At 39.8% G+C, this 19,602-nt stretch overlaps 1 protein-coding gene across 3 annotated transcripts in view; it reads right to left on the reverse strand.

Annotated features, from left to right (window-relative positions):
• The window catches only part of trak2 (trafficking protein, kinesin binding 2), a 74,293-nt gene extending 54,936 nt beyond the window's left edge, over positions 1–19,357 (reverse strand). For 2 of the 3 annotated variants that reach the window (XM_048534351.1, XM_048534348.1), the window contains exon 1: positions 19,225–19,357. The gene's annotated coding sequence lies outside the window, so the exon portion shown is untranslated. Of the gene's footprint in view, positions 1–18,947; positions 19,069–19,224 lie in introns of those variants that run through there. The other variant, XM_048534349.2, reaches the window with a different exon arrangement.
• Between the last annotated feature and the right edge of the window lie 245 nt (positions 19,358–19,602).

The following is a 19,602-nucleotide window of genomic DNA, read 5'->3' on the forward strand; positions in this document are numbered from 1 at the left end:
AATTCTTGATCTCACAAGGAATCAAGGGCTACGGGGAGAGTGCAGGGAAGTGGAGTTGAAATGCCCATCAGCCATTATTTAAATGGCGGAGTGAACTCTATGGGCCGAATGGCCTTACTTCCACTCGTATGTCTTATATACGATCCTCATGCTGACTCTGTTGATTAGATTATGTATTTTGAAATGCTCTGCTGTTACATCTTTTACAATAGGCTAACATTTTCCTAAGGAAAAACTTAATCCACTGGCACAGTTAATCTGCTTTTTGACCCCTTCCATTTTTGAATAAGAGTGTTATATTGGCAGTTTACTACTATGGGACTTTTCCCGAATTTAAAGATTCATGGAAAATTACAACCTATGGATCTACTATCTTCTACACAGTGTTTGTTATAGAAAATAATTTCATTTGTAAAACATTTATCTATAAGTACGCACAGTGTTCTCGAGCTGTTCCGTCCAAGGACAGAAAAAAGGAAACACAAAGATTGGAATTTGACATCCTACAGGGCTACAGTACACTTTCAAAACACAAAAGGCAGTAAATCTAATCACTCGGATCATTTATTAAACCTGCTGTATTACACATTACTAGATGCAAAATAGCTTAATTTTTGGTTGGATCCAGGAAACCGTCCCAAATACACAACAAATTCTTCCTGCTAGCTAACTCTGCCCATTTGACCTTCCTCATCTGTAAGAAGATTAAAATCACCAATGATTACTGTATTGCCTGTTTTACATGCCCCTATTATTTCTTGATTTATTCTGCCCTCCATAACAGTGGGGGCTTATGGATTACTCTCACTTGTCATTTCTTACCTCCACCCATGGGGATTCTACATTTTCTGCTGCAAGATCATTTCTTCCTACAGTATGTATTTCATCCTATACTAACAAAGCTATCCCACCACCCTTTCCTTCTGTTTATCTTTCCAGAAAGCCTCATATATATGAATATTTAGTTCTCTTCCTTGATCTCCTTGTAACTGTGAACCCATAATGGATGTATTATATCAAAATAACCTCTACTTGCATTGTGAATTCATTTATTTTGTTCAAAGAGTATGTTCATTCAAGTAAAGACACATTACGGATGTGAGTTTGCTCGCTGAGCTGGAAGGTTAGTTTCCTGTGTTGGTGATGTCATTTCCTGTTCTTTTTCTCAGAGCATGGTAGATTGATTTGGAGCCAGTGTGTTTGTTGATGGAGTTCCGGTTGGAATGCCATGCTTCCAGGAATCCTCGTGCGTGTCTCTGTTTGACTGATTATTCCTCTCCTGCACATCAATCTACCATCCCCTGAGAAAAAGAACAGAAGATGACATCACCAACCCAAGGAAACCTAACCAGATAAATAGAAAGCGGGCATAACACTAGCGCTTCGTCGGAGGCTCACTGATGATGTTACCTAGAATGGTGACGAAATGTCTGAAAACTAACCTTCCAGCTCAGCAAGCAAACTCACATCCAGAACCTCAACCTGAGCTACAAATCTTCTCAAGACTCGCTAAAGAGACATTAATTTTGCTTTGTTGTAAAAAACATTTTATCCCCATTTGACCTTATTTGCTGCTGTTTTTATGCTTGTACACCCTGTTTCTTCCTGCCCATTCTGGTTATCGTTAAATAACTTGTTACCCTGTAATGCCACCACAACCTTTTGCTTTGTAAACTTGTGTCTTCCCCCGACTAAGCAACTTAAATCCATTTCCACATTTTTAGTTATTCGATTTACCAGGACATCGTCCAAGCACATTTCGGGTGAAGCTTGTCCCAGCTTCTATCTACCCCAGTGCTGATGCTTTTCAAATGTAACTGCGAACTGTTTAAAAATCAAAATTATTTATTTCAGTCTTAACAATGTCATTAGTACCAAAGTGGATGATGACAACTGAATCCCATCTATCCAATGTCTTCTCTCGCCCTAATGGATATTAGTGAAACAAATAGGTTTTCACTAACTGAAGATAACGTCTGATGACCCTTATTGACATTAGTTTTATATTATTTCGTTGAAACTTTTCACCAGCTACCATGGTGAGATTTGAACCAGTGTTGCCAGAGCATTAGTCTGAACCTTTGGATTACTTGCCCAGTAAATCTTATTGGTCTTCTGCAAGATTAAATAAGTCAGCACCTAAAACTGTGCTTTAAAACTCAACCCAAGCTTACAACCCTCTGAACATAGATCCAGCAATATGAAGAAAAGGCAAGGCAGCTCCAAGTCAGCATGGTAGGACACTTAGAGAACTTGAAAATGGTGACGGTCCCAGTGCTTGTTGTCCTTGGCCTACTAGCTAGCAGAGGTGCTATTGACTATGTTTGGTAAGCTGCTGCAGTATAACTTGTGAATGAATCACACTGCAGCCATTTTGAGCTGGAGGCAATAAATGTTTACATGCTGGATACCAAACAGGTTAATACCTGTGTCTTAGATGCTATATAGTTTGAGTATTTTCATAGCTGCACTAATCCAGTGGAGAGCATTCCATCCAACAAACACTTGTCTTGTAGATGGTTGAAAGATACAGAGGAATCAGGTGGAGTTACCAATACAGAATACATGACTGCTGACATGCTGTGGCCATTACATTTATATGACTCCCCCTACAGTATTGATAATGATGGATTCAGTAACAATGATGATACTGAAAATGGACGAAAAAGTCCTTAGATTCTTGGAGATGGTCACTGTCACGCACTTGCAGCACATGTTATTTGTCAATTATTAGGTGAAACCCGATGGTCCTGTGGCACATCAGCACGGGCTGTTTTATTATTACAGTAGGAGTACCAAATGGAATTGAACATTGGAATGGCTGCTAGCAAGCGCACAATGGGGAGTTTCAAGAGAAGGTCATTGCTGATGCAACTAAAGATGTATAGGCCGAGTACACAATCCTGAAGAACTAGGGCTCTTGTGGCATAGCGGTAGCACTTCTAGGCCAGGAGACCTGGGTTCAAGTCCCATTTGTTCAGAGGTGTGTAATAATATTATCAAATGGGTTGGTTAGAAAAATATCTATCCTGATGAACTGAGAGGCTTTTGCGGTGCAATAACAAAGTCCCTTTCTCTGAGCTAAAAGTCCTGGCTTCAAGTCCTACCTGCTCCAGAGAGATGTCATAATATTAGGGCTCTGTAGCATCGTAGTAGTATCCCCACCTCTGGGCCAGAAGGCCTTGCTGCGAGGTCTATCTGCTGTGGTGTGTGTAGTAACATTACTGAATAGGTTCAGTAGAAAATCTCTGTCCTGACAAGCTCCTGCAGTGGTGTCAGTTACAATACCTGGTCTAATATCTTTGATATAAATATCAGACACAAGCATCTTGTAGAAATCTGATAAACACACACCAAATCTTGCCCCCGCCACATTAGGATTTGCTCACAGTTGCAGCATACAGCAACTACTGCATCAGCAAATCTGGCATTCAAATTCAAACATTACATTTACTTTGACAGTTACTACTAATATATTAAATATAAAACAAGAGGAAACTTCCCCCTCTCCCCCACAGCAAGTATCAACAGCATTAGTTAGAAGGTGACAGAACTTACCAATAGCGAACAATCTTTATTCCATAAATACAATCATTAGTAGTCATTACTGTTTAAAGTTTCTCAACTACAGCAAACTGAGATTATGCCAAAATTACTGCAGGCTTTTAGTAAGTTCTTCCACTAGCAAGTGAAGGTTACTTTCATAACAGTGGGTGTGTGTGTGTAAAATCAACAGCAGTCACTAAAGAAGAATTACCCAATCATCCCCATTTTGAACAGGACATGGGCAGTCACTATACAAATATGTTCTCCATATAAAACATGCGATGCTGCTCCTTTGCCTGCATTGTGGCTAAGCAGATGCTGCAAGTTCCTGTTCATCAGCAGTCTGATTTCATTTCCTGAACTTCCTACACTATAGAAATGGGACACCATAACAGCATACCAATGAGATAATCATTCTAGCTGAGTTCAAAGAAAACTAGAAACTTCACCAACTTGAATAAACTTCGCCAAAAAATGAAATTTAACCTTCCACCAGATCACTTTTGCTATCAGCTTCATAGGCCGCTGAGGTCTGTGGTACTTTGTTAACCCTTCCAGTTTCCTTTTTAGAGCTCGTTTTCACCGCCACTTCATTGATTCTGACATTGAAAGCCCTTTAAACACAATCTCTTAGTATGTTTCATATTACCCTATGTCAATATCACTTTGGCTACTTAGCCATCTCAAATTTTCCACTTCAGCGTTTTCTTTCATATGCACTCCTCCATCTTCATTTTTGCTCATTTTTAAATGGTCTTTGTTTCTGCTCAGAGAAGGTCTCGTATCTAAAAATAAAAAGTTGCACCCTCCACAGATAGTGGCTGAATTGCTCCACTCTTTTCAGCATTTTCTGCTTCTAAAATTTAAAATTAGCTTTTTAGTGACCAGTTTGCTTCTACTGTATTCATGAGTCACATGCTTGGAGACAATTTGAAGGAATGAACATTTGAGAGAATTTTTAGTCCAAAGTAAAAGGTATATTTTGATATTCCTGGAGTTAGGCTAAAAGTACCAATAGTTGCACAGTGAACTAATGAAGCAGGAGTAGACATGGGGAGGCGATGGCCTAATGTTAGTAATTGCTACACTGTTAATCTGGAGACTCAGGTAATGTGCGGGAGACTCCAGTTCAAATGCTGCCATAGCAGATGGTGGAATTTGAATTAAATAAAAATCTGGAAAAGTCCAAAGATGACCATGAAACTGATAGATGGGAAAAAACCCATCTGGTTCACTAATATCCTTTAAAAGGAGGGAAACTGCCATCGTGGACTGCATTTGATGCCAGACCCACAGCAATGACCTCTGGGCAATAATGCTGGCCTATCCAGCAAAACCATCAGCCTACGTAGGAATGAAAGTTTAAAAAAAAAACTTGAGGATTTCCTTTTACAGTTTAATTATTTTTTCTTACTAACCTGTTTACCACATTGAGAGAATATTGGCCTCCTTCATAGATTGTTCAGCTCATCTGTGCTGCCTTTTTGAAAGGACTGTCTAAACCCACTCCCCTGCTCTTTGCCAATGACCTACAAGTTATTGTTTCTTCAAGTAAATATTCAGTTGGAACTCCACCTACCAAAACAAAAGACACTTTTCTCTCTATAGTGCTTTCACAACTTCCTGAATTGGCATACTGTTAAATACACAGCAAGTGTACTCACTGTGCGATGTAAGAATGCAGCAGCCATTTTGTGTACAACACGATGCTACAAACAATTATCTGTGTTTTTAAACTATTGTATTTGGAGCAAATTTTGGCCAGAACACAGGGGATAACTGCTTCCACTCCTCCTTTTTAAAAATATGCATGTTGGTTACCTCAATTGGTTGGACAGCTGATTTGCAATACACAGCAAGGCCAACAGCGCAGGTTCAATTCCTACATTACCATTAGGAACCCTCCTTCTCAACCTCTTCCCTCACCTGAGGTGAGGTGACCCTCAAGCTAAAACCACCCCCCAGAGCAAAGAGTGAGTTCTCCTGAGACTATGGTGACTCCATTTACAAGAATGCACTGGATTTTTTGGTCCACAACCAGAAGTAAAGAACCTCAATTTAATATCTCAACTGAATGAATATACAACTGGGATAAAAGGGGAACAGGTTTGAATTGTGAACACCAAAAGGTAGGCATAGGTTTTACATTATCTAAACTAGATCATCAATTTTAATTTAGGCTTATTGTGGAGCATTTCCATTCATTCAGTCTGCAAGCACAAACATGAGTTTCATTTTAATTCTGTGCTTTGCTCTCAAGCTGATATCTTTGCCCTTGGCCTATTCCAGTGAAGCTCAACACAGGCTTAAGGAACAGGACTTCATTTTTGATTAGGCACTTTAAGTCTGGACTCAATAACACATTCAATAATTTCATATCATAATTCCATTTTGTTTCCCTTTCTTTGTATGTTTTGGTCTTCCTCTTAATTTTGCTTCCAAATAACAGTTCATTTGGTCTCAACACGTCATTGGCATTTTTTCTTGTCCCATCACTATTCCACTTAGCACGGAATATCACTTTTGTGTCATTCAAACTGTCTTGTCTTTTACCTATCACAGACCTTCCTTTAGTCCTTGCCCCAGCAGCCAGCTTGCTGAAAACTATTATATTTCTAACTTTCCCAGTTTCTGATGAAAGGTCCTTGATCCAAAACATTAAGTTTGCTTCTCTCTCCTCAGTTGCTGACTGAGCCTCGAAGTATTTCAGCACTTTCTACTCTCATTTCAGTACTGAAGAGAGTGTTCTGCTTTCATAGGTGCCATCCTTCAGATGAGATGTTAAATCTTGGTCTTGTCTACTTACTCTGGGAGGATGAGACGATCCCATAGCATTGTTCAAAAGTAACAGCAGAAAGGGCTCACAGGTGTCCTAGCCAATACTTTTCTGTCAACCAACAATTCTAAACAGCTGATCTGGTTACTATTGATTCATGTGGACAGATTGACAGTGACTATGATACAAAAAAATTTGTTGGTTTAAAAGAGTTTTGGTACATTTCATAACACCAATGTTTCTTTATGGAGCTGTATAACTGATCTCAGGAGGCAGCTCCACTGTGAGAATGAATAAATGCCAAATTTGGCTCTCCTGCCAATCCTGTTCCATACCCTAACCCATTATAGGTACTGCAAAAGATAGTCGATTGAAAATCAAATCAGAAAAGGGCAGATTAAGACTGCTTTTGTTTTAAACACTAACAAAGATTACTGTGGTGCCTTCAAATATTTACATATGATCGACATCCATCTGCTCCTGCATGTCCTTTAAAATTGGCATTTAGTTAAAATTTCTTTTCACATTTATCCTTCCAAAAAGGGTCACATACCTGAGGAAGGCAATTCCAGCATGTTTCTGTAATCTTACCTTGCATTAAAGGGAATTTAAGAAGTTTGGAGAAGGATATCTGAAAAGCTACAAATTATGCACAGTGACAACCCTAACAGTTCTCATCAAAATTTACTGAAAGTTAAAGATACAAGTTTTAACACCTGGTTACAAAGGAGGCAGCTGTTGGAATTACTGAGAAATCACTTTGGGGTGGACTTTCCAACTAAAATAGTTGGATTTAAAAATAGGTTTGCTTACATTGGCATCCAATTGGCTATGAACTTTAATAACATGCAGAGTTTCTGTTTTTAAAAAGTAAACAGGCAAACATGAACCAAAGCTATTGAGAACAAAAAGTCATCACTGAAACAGTCACGCTGAGAGTAGCTGAAGCTTGGTATTGTAATCACCGACAATGCGACACTGTCTGCAATATATTGAGAGTAGCCCTAAGGATGGTCTGTTGATCTGAATTACTTCTAGTGGTAAGGGCGCTTGGTGTTAAGATAAAGTCACAGGAGCAAGATCACTTGTGGATCTTACAATGTCACAGTTTGCTCAGCCATCTGAGGAGTGCACACCACTGAATAAAAATAGATCTCATGAAAGATTTATTCAAACAAAAAAGCTGGAATGAATTTACTATTCCTGGCTGTAGAAATGTCAAGTTATGTTCATGGTGATCTAATCTCCTCTTAATTGACATGTGCGGTAACTGATATTCTAACTCTGACTGATTATTCCTCTCCTGCACATCAATTCAATACCGTCTTGTGCTCATCTCACTTTCTCCAGATTATTAACCTTCCTCGAGTCATCTGACACTCATCTAGTGCCTTTCCAATGAATTCTTTTGGCTAGCATGTCCTCACTGCATACATTCCTCTCACGTTCTTGGGTACCCTGCTTTAGGCAGTGAAAATCTTGTTTCTCAATACATTCCCGTCAAGTCCAGCCAACAGTTAATTTCTTATACTGTTAATATTTTATTCAGACTTTTTTTCTATTGACTTTTTTGATCTTGTTATCCCCTCCAATCTCAAAATGGAATCTGCACACCATTTCTGTTCCCAGAACTGCAAAAAGTTTGATTTCCTTGTCCACGTTAAATATTTCTGTTCTTAAAAACAGATATCATAAAGACAATTTTGTTCTTAGTTATTGTTCGCATACCTGTGTTAGCTGTAATATCTCATACAGCAACAAAACTTAATTTATTATATAATCCTTTCCAAAGGCCCACATACATCTACCAGATAGTTTAACAAATACTGCACTTCATAAAGGATGAGTTAAAACAATCTCCTTCAAGTTTGGAGAGGGGCATTCAAAGAGCTAGAAAACATGCACAAGCCTGAAGCTCTGGGTCAAAGACTTACTAAAAGTAGGGTACAAGTTTTAACATCTGGATACAAAAAGATGGAGCAGCTGGTTTTGCAGTGTTCTAAAACTCAGTCAGATAGGCTTGGAGAAGATGATCAAAAACCTGATGTTGCTAATAGAGGAAAAGGTCACCTGTATTAATCACTCAGCACAGTACTAGTGAGAACAGGTTCCCAACTGGGAAAGTAAGATAAGCAGAGATTTAAAGATCAAATCACCCCCATAAGGATGCCTTGCTACCGGATTTCCATTTGATCCGGTTTAAAATGGGACTTCCCAAAGTGGAAGTCACGACCTCTATTATTTCTACCAATTGCAAACAAAACCATGTCTTTATGCACACTGCAACATGCAAAGGCTTAGACTGTCTCCAGCTTTGACTCTTTTCACTGTAAGTGCTCAGTGAAAAGTACTTCAGTCTTCACAAAGTCATTTCTTTTACAATCACTTCATCTGACTATATATAATAACAACCGGTGTGGGGGTTGAGGGGCTGAATATCAAGCATTCTGGCAGATAGAACATTTTACTTGCTGGATTACCAAATAATGCATATCTTAATGCACACGCATACAACTTAAACAATGTGAGTACTTCTCATTAATGTGATGGGCGAGGTAATTCCACCATAAGTGCATGACATTTTGAGTGTTGTATGACAGCTTGAGACTGGAGTTGCTCAGTGAATTGGGACATTTTTTAAGCAATGCATATTTGGCTGTACAGTATATGAGATTATCCCTCTGTTAATGCTCTTCCCCCCCACAACACGAGATAATCCTTCCTTTTTAAATTTTTGGAGTCACATTTGTTCAAATTGTTGCCAATGATCTCACTTTAGGAATAAGGGAGATGATGGCCTAGTGGTATTATCACTGGACTGTTAATCTAGAGACCCAGACAATATTCCAGGGACCTGGATTCAAACCCAACCACAGCAAGTTTCAATGGTGGAATCTGAATTCAATAAATATCCGGAATTAAGAGCCAAATGATTACCATAAAGCCATTGTTGACAACTAGAAAAACTCATTTGGTTCACTAATGTCCTTCAGGGAAGGAAACTGCCATACTTACACGCAATTCCAAACCAGCAGCAATGTCAATGACTTAACTGCCCTCTGGGGAATGAAGATGGGCAAGGAATGCTGGCCTAGCCAGTGACACCCTCATACATAAACAAAATTTTAAAAACAACTCTACAATGACCTCAAGCACAGTCCAACAGCTACAAATGAAAGTGGAAACTTCAAATTCAACACCTTTGGAACCACAAGTTCATATAGCACAGAAAGCAGAACACATCCAAGTACAAGTCATCTACACATCATAAAAAAGCAATGATTCCAACATAGTCTTGTGGGATCTCTCAGCAGCCCTCACAAATGTTGTTTGTGGTCCCCGTTTCAGGTACTCAAAGTGAAACTAATAGAATCCTTACATTTGATTTGGTATTGAGCGAACTTTTAAATTCCATTTCACCATCACCTAACTCCATGCCCACTCATGTAACATTGCTCTCCTTCTGCCACCAAACCTTTGCACATTCTTTGTTGCACATAGACTTCATTATTCCAATGCCTTCATATAAACCACTAAATATTCACTTGTCTGAAATTTTAAAAGCATTCCCTATTAAATTTGAACTATTCTTTCTGAAATTTCTTCATAACATTGTTGTTACGCCTTGTCTCTACAAACCTTATATTACCTTCCATGGCATCCTTCAGTCCTCTGATTCTAGTTTCCCAGTACAATGCCATCTTTAACTCAAGTAATAAACTTGCTGTTGACACTCAATCTCCTCTACATGTCGACCATTAGTAAATGCATTTTGGTCTGGATTTGGTCATCCCCCAGCTAATTTCCCTGACTAGGACTAACTTTAAAAAAAAAGCAATGATTGATTAGAACACAGAATGCACCTTCCAACAGCATGGTGATTCAATAAAGATTCAGCAGTGTAAACTGCGCAGCAGCCGTGGGGGAACAGAGTTCCCAGGGTAATTCTTCTTAGCCACAGATTACTGGAAAAGTTGCCCATTATCCATAAATACAGGCATTAACTCACCTTTATACTGAGCCAATGTTTGACTATGATCATGCTGAGTGGTATACTTGCTTGCATGGTAACAGAGATCATTGCGTTGTTCATCTGTCTTTTATGTTCTTTCATGGGATGCAAATGTCCCTGACAAGGTTTACACAGATTTTTTAAAAATTCATTTGTGGACATGAGCATCACTGGATGGCCAGCATTTATTGTCTGTCCTTTGGCACCCTTGAAAAGCTGATGGCAAGCTGCCTTCTTGAACATCTGCAATCCTTTAGACTCACAGGAAAATCAGCATGGCTACAATCTCCCCAGAGCTCCCCAGTAAAACTCCCTCCAGAAAATAAAAAGTTAACCCTGTTGTAGAGAAGTGATATTAATCACGAGATTTATTTTACAATTTTGCCAATCAACCCGAGGAGAATATCCAAACAGTATGCACTCCGGTACCAAGGCATCTGTAGAGGCAAAATCTAACATAAAATAGTAAGGGACATATGCTAAACCATCAAATGACATTTCACCACTCAGTACAAATACACAGTATCCTAATTCTTCAGTGACCGGGATATACCGATTTCAAAGTAAATAGCTGCTGCACACAACAAAAAAAGTGTTCATTTCTGAAGCCCTCTTCCTTTGCTAACTTTTTAAAAAGCCAATGGCACTGTACAGCCTTGCACAGAATTACCAGCACTGTAAGTGGCCTTTTTACAATAGTAGCATGGGGCCTGGTACTTTAATATTATTTTGAAATTTTGTTTAATGGAAGATTCACATATGGCACGTTCCACGCTCATTACTAATTTCTTTTTTTAAAAAGCACCAGAAGAGTTTTTGATGTGGTAATCCATCTCCCAGACAGATCTGGCTGGCTTCCAAGTCAACAATCCTAACTCAGCTTGGGGACTTGATGCCTTCTGATGTCTAGAGACATTGAGTATGAGTTATTACTCTTAGAGAAGTGAATTATATTCCATAATCCAAAGTGAATTCCACTTGAATTTATTATTCCTAAACTGAACAGAAAAAAGGCAAAACAGATACTATTCTGACAAGCAAACTCTGCTCCTTCCAGAATTCATAAGCAGCACATTATTTTTTGAGAGGACAAGTATCCCTCTATTGAATGTAGTACATGAACCTCTCTTCAATTTGTCAACTTTTCAATTACAGCACAACCAGGACAGAATACAAGAAATACCAGGGTGTACAAAATGCTGACATAGACAACACAAAGAAAATAGTAAATTTGTAGGTAAGTCAGAATACAGGAGACCATAATGAAGTCAAAAAATTAGGATTACACTGCATGTATATGAATGCAGAACGTGCAGTTGATAAGACTGAGATATTACAGGTACAGACTGGCTTGTGGGATTACGGAGTTGTGGAAACAAGAGTCCTGGCTTAAAAAAGAGGCAGATCTGGTTTTACATATTCCTGGTTACAAGGTATTCAGTAAAGATAGGAAAGGGGGAGAAAAACAGGTGTTTTTGGTTGAGAAGGTATTACAGTATTGAAGAAAGGGGATATTTCAGATGTTTCTGGTTCAAGGATAAAATTAATTGGCTGGAGCTAAGGAGCAAGAGTGTAATATATTGCTCAGGTGTGGTCTAGGGCCAGCAGCCAGTGGGAAGAATGCAGAGGAAAAATCTGCCAAAAATGCAGAGACGTCTAGATATCATAGTGTAGTTAAAACTGGGGACTTCAATTACCCAAATATAGACTGGGACAGTGGTACTATAAAGGGGTGAAAGTTCCTAAATTGTGTTCAGGAGAATTTCCTACATTTTATCCTAAAAATGGAGGCACAACCAGACCCAATTTTTGGGAATGAGGTTGGTCAAATAGATCAAGAGACAGTGAGAGAGCATTGAAGGGGCAGTGATCATCGTGTGATAAGATTTAGGATGATAGGGAAAGGACATTAGTCACTCCAGAACAACAATAATCTATTGGCAGAGAACCAACTTCGTTCAGGCAAGAACACAGCTAAGTCTAATAGACTGGAACGCAAATTGTCAGGAAAACAGTAATGGAGCAATGGGTGAAGAGAAGATATTTTGAACACAGTCAAGATATATCCCTCAAAAACGGAAAAGTAGGGACAAATCCTGGATAATAAAGGAAATACAAATTAACAAAGAAAAAAATTGCACTTTTAACAGGTGTTAGGTAGTAAATACAATTGAAAACCAAGCTGAAAGTAAGAAGTTCTAAAGGGAGGTGAAAATTAAGCAAAAGAAGCAAAGATGGATTATGATAGAAAGACAAACAGCTAACACATAAGGGAAACCCCCAAGTTCTTTATAGAGGAACAAACTCAGAAGGATTTAAAATTGAAAAAAGAAGTGGTACTGTTTAAGCTGTTGGAACTTAAATTTGACAAGGTATGAGACCAGATGAAATGTGTCTAAGGATGCTGATGGAACCGAATGGAAATCACAGAGGCTTCACAAAATCTTTTGATCCTCCCTGGCTAAGGGATGGTACCGAAAGACTGGAGTTATGTAAACATACATCCTTGTCCAAGAGAGGTTGTAAAGATAGGGCCAATTACAAATCAAGTCATCTTAATCCCTGAAACCTCCTAGAAATAAAATTTTTCAGCATAGAATTGATAGTCTCATGGGAAAATAAAATGTGGGTGGATTGCAAAGAACCATTTGTTACTGCTCAACTAGTACCTCAGAGTAGGAAATGCCCTTGTTTGCAACTGCAGGGAAGCCTTAAAGAATATAAAATTCTAATGTTTTTCCCACTGCAAAGAAACACAATGTACAAAACTGTTTTAGCACCTTTATAACTTTTATGAATAAAGTATATTTTTGAAAAATGGGTCATTAACAGCACAGCTGTGGATGTGGTGTAAGAGAACTTCCAAAAGGCATTTGATACAGTATCACACAGGCTTGAGGGAAGTTATAGATCATGGACGAAAAGGGGCAGCAGAAACATCAATAAAAAAAAACTGTCTGACAATATGTTTCAATTATTTTTTAAGCTCGAGAAATGTTCTGTTAAGTTCTCCAGTGATCGGTATTGGGACCTTTGCTTTTCCTGTTGTATGCAATAAGTAATCAAGATCATGGGGTGTAGGGGACAATTTCAAAGTTTGCAGACAAAATAAAACTTGGGGTGGGGGGGGTGAAATCTGTAACCTGTGAGGAGGACAGTGTAGAATTTCAAAAGGATGTTGGCAAGTTGGAGGAGAGAGAGGTTTCAGATGAAGTGAAGTGAAGTGAGTATAACAAACATGGAGGGACAAAACAAAACAAGGAGTGTTTTTCTAAAAGGTATGCAAGACCTGCAACACCTGCGTGTATATGTTCACAAGTCATTAAAAAGTGGCAGGATAGAATAAATTGTTAACAAAGTATACAAGTGTCTAAGCTTCTTAAGCACGGCCAGAGAGTACTTACAGCTAGTACAAACAAAGTTATTATTAAATTATAAAGGACACTGTTTCGATCTCAGCTAGACTTTTGTGCAAGGTTCTGGGCACCACACTATAGGAAGGATTTGGAATGCATTGGAGACATTGTGAAAGAAGTTTATAATAATGGTTCCAGAGATGAGAAATATTAGTTAACAGGACAGAGTGGGAGAAGCGGGTACTGTTTTCCTGCGGAGTGGAGTGTGAAGGGGACATTTGGTAGAAGCATTCAAAATCAAAGTTCTGAATTGGATAGATAGGGAGAAACTGTTTCTTTTCATGAAAGGATCAAGAACCCAGAGGACATGTTTTAAAAAAGTGTTTTGCAGAAGTATCAAGTGTGGTCCGGATAAGGAATACACAGCCTATGAGCATGGTGGAGATAGGTCCAATCAAGGCATTTAAGATGGCAATACTTCTATTTAAATATAATCATCCAATATGCTGGCTTATGGGCGGAAAAAGGCAGGAGGCTGGCACTACGTCAAAATGCTCAGAGAGCCAGTGCAGATACATGAGCAAATGGCCTCCTTCTGCACTAACAATTCTGTGATTCTATTACCATTAAGATGGAATGAGCATAGAACATAGTTGGCAAAAGGCTTATCTAAAACATTGTGTTAACTTATCCGTGAGCCCATAGTCTGCTATTAATGTAGAATACATTTTTCCCCACTGCATTATACAGCTTTGCTGATGAAAATCTCTGTGCAAGATGGAAATGATTAAGACAAAAATAGACAGACAGGAAGAGATGATTTCCTGGCCATTGTAAGATGTACACATTATTACTGACTGCTGGAATAATCATCCAATCATCTAAAGCAGCCTTCAGAAGTCCTCAAATAATAAGCCAGTCCGTGCCAATTTGCAGCAAGAGCTAGACAATCAGAATAGGTACAGCTCTTAAAAAATTGACACATTAAACGTTTCAATAAACAGCCATCTCCCCACAAGGCAGTCTCGCCATTTCTTCTCATTTAAATAGCAAGATCACAATTGAAATCCTAACCATCAACATTCTGGCAGCCTAAATTGACAAGAAGCATAACTGCACCTCCTGACTCCCGAAGTCTGATTTTAAACAACTTCAAGACACAAGTCAGGTGTGTGATGGATTATTCTCCAATTACCTGGGTCAGTACAGCTCCAGCAACAGAAGGAAGCTCAACCGCGTCAGAGATAAAGCTGCCCAGCTGACTAGCAACCCATCCACCACCATAAACATTCAATCCCTTTACTACAGATGTACAGTGGCAGCCGTGTGTACCATTCACAAGATGCTTTGCAGTTACTCACCGAGACTCCAAGAGCACTCTCCAAACCTGTGACATAAATCACCTAGAAGGACAAGGGCTGCTGACGCATGGGTACGCCACCAACTGCAGTGAAAGAATGGTGATGCATTTCCAAGTCAGGACGGTGAATGGCTCGGAGGGGAACTTGCAGATGGTGGCGTTCCCATGTATCTGCCACTTGTCCTTCTAGGTGGAAGTGGTCATGGTTTTGGACAGTCTTAGGATCTTTGGTGAATTCCTGCATTCATCCTTGTCACGCAAAGGAGTGTGAACTGTCTCAGGTGCTAAACTAAATATCTCCTCTCCAATAGCCAACAAATGAATGTATTCTGGAAGTTTCACCACAAGATATCCCAATCTCCACCAGTCTTCTCCCATGCTCCCACCATTGATATACACCTGATTTGCACAGTATTGCAAATGAAAAGCTGATTCTTTCTGACACAAAAATTGTTGATTCCCGACTGTCCAACAGCATTTTATTCATATACTGGCCTGCAGGCCAAATGCTGGAAAGTGGGAGGAGAATAGTTAGATGGTTGTTTTTGACCAGCGCAAACTTGATGGGGCAAAGTGCTTTGAGTGAAGACTTCTATTCTTAAACAGAAAGTAAATGTCCGTTGCCACTGTCTCCATCAAACAATCCGAGGCCAAGTTTAGTGCAAGATTAGACAGAGAGAAAGGTTCCCTCTGCTCTTTGAAACTGAAAGTAAAGCTACTCTACTCTTTTTAGCTGACAGAAAGGCTGCCTCCACTCTTTCAAAAGAAGGAATAAAAGGAAAGTTGCCTCAATACCATCCCCAAACACTCCTGGGACAGAGTTAAATACAGAGTAAAGCTTACTCTACTCTTCTAATCGAGAAGTAGATGGGACAGGGACAGCACAGGACTGAATATGGAGTAAACCTCCCTCTTGTCTTTGAGCAATAAGTAAACCAGAAGTTCCCTCAACTCTTTCAAAATGAAAATAAGGTTTCCCTGACACTGTCCCCATCAAACTTCCAGGACAGTTACAGCATGGGACTAGATAAAGAGTAGAGACACTTTGACTCTTCTCACTTGAAAGCATGACTGTCTGGACAAATTAAAATGTGAGGCTGCCTCCACTGTCCCAAACAAACACTCCTAGGACATGGCCAGAACAGGGTTAGGCAGAGTAAACTTTTATCTACTTTTTTTAAAACTGAAAGTAAAGCCCCCTCGACACTGTCCCCAAACATTCCCAGGGAAAAGGAAAGCACAAACTTAGGTTCAGAGTAAAGCTCCCTCTACGTTTACACTGAAGGTAAAGTTCCCTCAACACCGTCCCCATTAATACCTTCCAGGAAAGGTACAGCCCTGGGTTAAATACAGATTTAAGCTCCATCTACTCTTTTAAACTGAAAGTAAACAAGCTAAAGTTTCATTTACACTTTTAAACTGAAAGCAAAGCCTCCCCAACACTCACTGGGCAGGGGCAGCCTGGAGTTCAATATAGAGTACAGCTCCCTCAACTCTTATTAGAGAAGGAAGGTTAAAATAACAGCATAGGCCTCTATGACTATGTTTATTTATAAAATATGAGGTTGAAGACACTGATGCTTTCATCCCAGACTGCTCATGGCAACGGCACGATGATTAATTTTCAATTACAACCTGCTCCGGGTCATTGCAGAGCTTTGGAAGAGCAATAACTATTTTGGCCCAGGAGTTTTACAACTGTTTCAACACTGAACACAGTCTGTTCAAATTTACAGATGAAACTTATGGATTTAAGGACTGAGTTATGCATATAAATGATAGCACATAGCATGCAGATACCTCAAACTTGATGCAGTATCTGTAAATTTTCCCCTCACAAATCAACCACACCAGAGCAGAACAAACCATTTTATAGTCAAGTGATCTGAAACATCAACACTGCCATCCCAGGTACTATAACTGGTTGTATGTGTTGGCTCAGTGGCTGCTACTTTCACTTTTGCGTCACAAGGTGTGCTTGCCAGCCTCACTTGACAGACGCAAGCATGAACTCTAGGCTGACACTCTGGTGCAATACTGAAGAAATGATACACTATCAGAGGTGCCAACTGTTGGATTTGATATGAAATAAAGAGTCCAACTGAACTCTCGGGTGAGAGCAAAACGTTCCCCTACGACCTTTTCCAAAGAGAATGGAAAAGTATAGACCGATCAATGATTTGATCAAAGTCGTGGCCCCTCGTGCCCAAATTATTGCTGCATTTTATGCAGCTACGAATGCACTGCGAAAAAATAAAACTGGTTGCAAAAAATTTTGGGAAAACCTCACATCATGAAAGACACAGTATTAATATAGGTCTTGTACCTATCTTCTACATAAAAGATCTTTTTCTCCCTTTAATCCAACCAGATGCATCTCTCACTGACTCTCCCAATCCTATTTCCTATATCCAAGCATGTTCTTTCTCGCTTTCACACATATGCATATTGTCCTTCCCTCTGTCAGTTTCCAAAAAAACCCACAAACTTAAAATTTTAAACAGGTATAGTCAAGTAAAGTTTATTACCATGGAACTTGACTGTGGAAGAAAACACATTCCAAACTCTGCAAGCAATGCAATAAAACCAGAACACAAACCAGGTATGAAGACAGAAACTCACGTTAAAGTAGCTTCAATGATGAGTGGCCCTCAAAGCTCTTAATCTCAGATTTAAATCTATGGAGAGTTTGAAGTTATTTGAAGCTCAGATTGTACTGTAGATACACTTTCAAGCCCACCTTTACTTTATCTTCATCATTCACAGAACATGAGCATCAAGAGCTGGGCCAGCAATTATTGTCCATCCTCAGTTGCCCTCAGGAATGTGGTTGTGAGCCGTCTCTTGAACCGCTGAAATCTATTTTGATTAGGTAAACCCACATCGCTATTAGGGAGGGAGGGACCGAGTAACACTGAAGGAATAATGGTATATTTCTAAGTCAGGATAATGAACGACTTGGAAGGCATGGGAACTTGCAGGTGGCAGTGTTACCAACACTTTATTTCAATTGGCCATCCAATAACCACTCACACTTAGATACATCAACACTGAATCTAGTGAGAGGAGTGGAGAAACATCATAAGAACAGTGCAAATTTAGCTCTTTGCCTCATGTTCTCAATTTCCTTCTCTGCACTCAACCCCAAATCTACATTCTCCTAACTTTCCCCACAACAAAAACTACACAGCAGAATCGGACCATCATTTCTGATGTTGACGTACTTTGCACACAATACTTCAGAAACATTTAGAGATTGATAATTCTTTTTTGCAAAATATCTGCAAGCTTGTTTGGCTTAGTCACAATAGAGAGATATACAATACTCGAGGCCTCAAATGACTGTACATACAACGAAAGGATACAAAGTTTAATCTGAGGCAATGCAGCACTCACACTTCAGCAACTTTACTCAGGACAGAAACAAATAATAAACACTCGATTTTCAATAAACGATCACAAATTTCGAGCAACATTTATCGGTTAATAAATCCGGAGCGGCACAAATTTGCAGCCAGATGTCAGAAGGGAAACCGACCCCTTGTGTCCAAGGCAGCTGAAGGCACACCTATACATATTCCAGCAACTGAAACGGAGAACGCTTAAAAGGCTAAATGTAAAAAAAAGGGACGAAGATAGCTGGGCTGGCAAAGGTTACAGATAGGGAGGGGTCGATGTCAGAGATTTGAAAATTGGGGTGAGAATTTTAAAACCGAGTCGTTGCTTGAGCCGGGAGTCAACGTAGGTTAGAGAGAAAAATGGGAAAATGGTAGGAGCCAACAAACGGACAGGACAACTTTAGATGTTATCCGAAGCAATCTGCTCAGCGATGTAATTACACACCTCTAGAGGAAGTGGGCTCAAGCTGACGGAGGGCAGCCAGGGTCTAATACTCACTGTGGGAGATGTTGCTGTAAAGATGGAAAAGATCTGGCCCACCATCCATCCCAGCTAGGCAAACCTCCAGCGTTAACACCGCAACTAGTCGTGACCACACACATTTGAAGTGGGTCAGATTGTGACAGTGGGAAGGTTTCATCACAAAGATTGATGGACACGGGAGCAGCAACAAAAAATAAAGATTGAGGCGGGCAAAGAAAACAGTTAAAGGGAGGTCTGGACTCCCTCAATCCAGTGGCCGCTGACACCCATCACCAAACCACACAGAACTTACCGGCCAACCCCAACCGTGTGTACTCCAGGCCTAGACTCTCGCTCCGACAGCAGCCAAACTCAAATCACAACCAGACGCCCAACAGAGACCTTAACTAACGACCGACAGACCTCTCACACACCGTCATCAACCATCGACCGTGCTCCTCGTCCGCCTTTAGCCAATAGGTTGGACGTCATCACTAAACGACGAAGGCAAAGCCGCTGGTCTTGTGGAGGGCGGTCCCGCCTCAGGCTGACAGGCAATTCAGACTGCTGCCTGAATTCCGCCAACGTTAATGGTTTCAGATTTCCAGTATCCGCAGTATTTTGCTTTTAGGTAGTACTGGCCAAGCCTGATCCACTGCGATGATCATGAAAAGCTTTTCGATAGTTTAAA

Source organism: Stegostoma tigrinum, chromosome 7 (assembly GCF_030684315.1).
Source record: "Stegostoma tigrinum isolate sSteTig4 chromosome 7, sSteTig4.hap1, whole genome shotgun sequence".
NCBI lineage: Eukaryota > Metazoa > Chordata > Chondrichthyes > Orectolobiformes > Stegostomatidae > Stegostoma > Stegostoma tigrinum.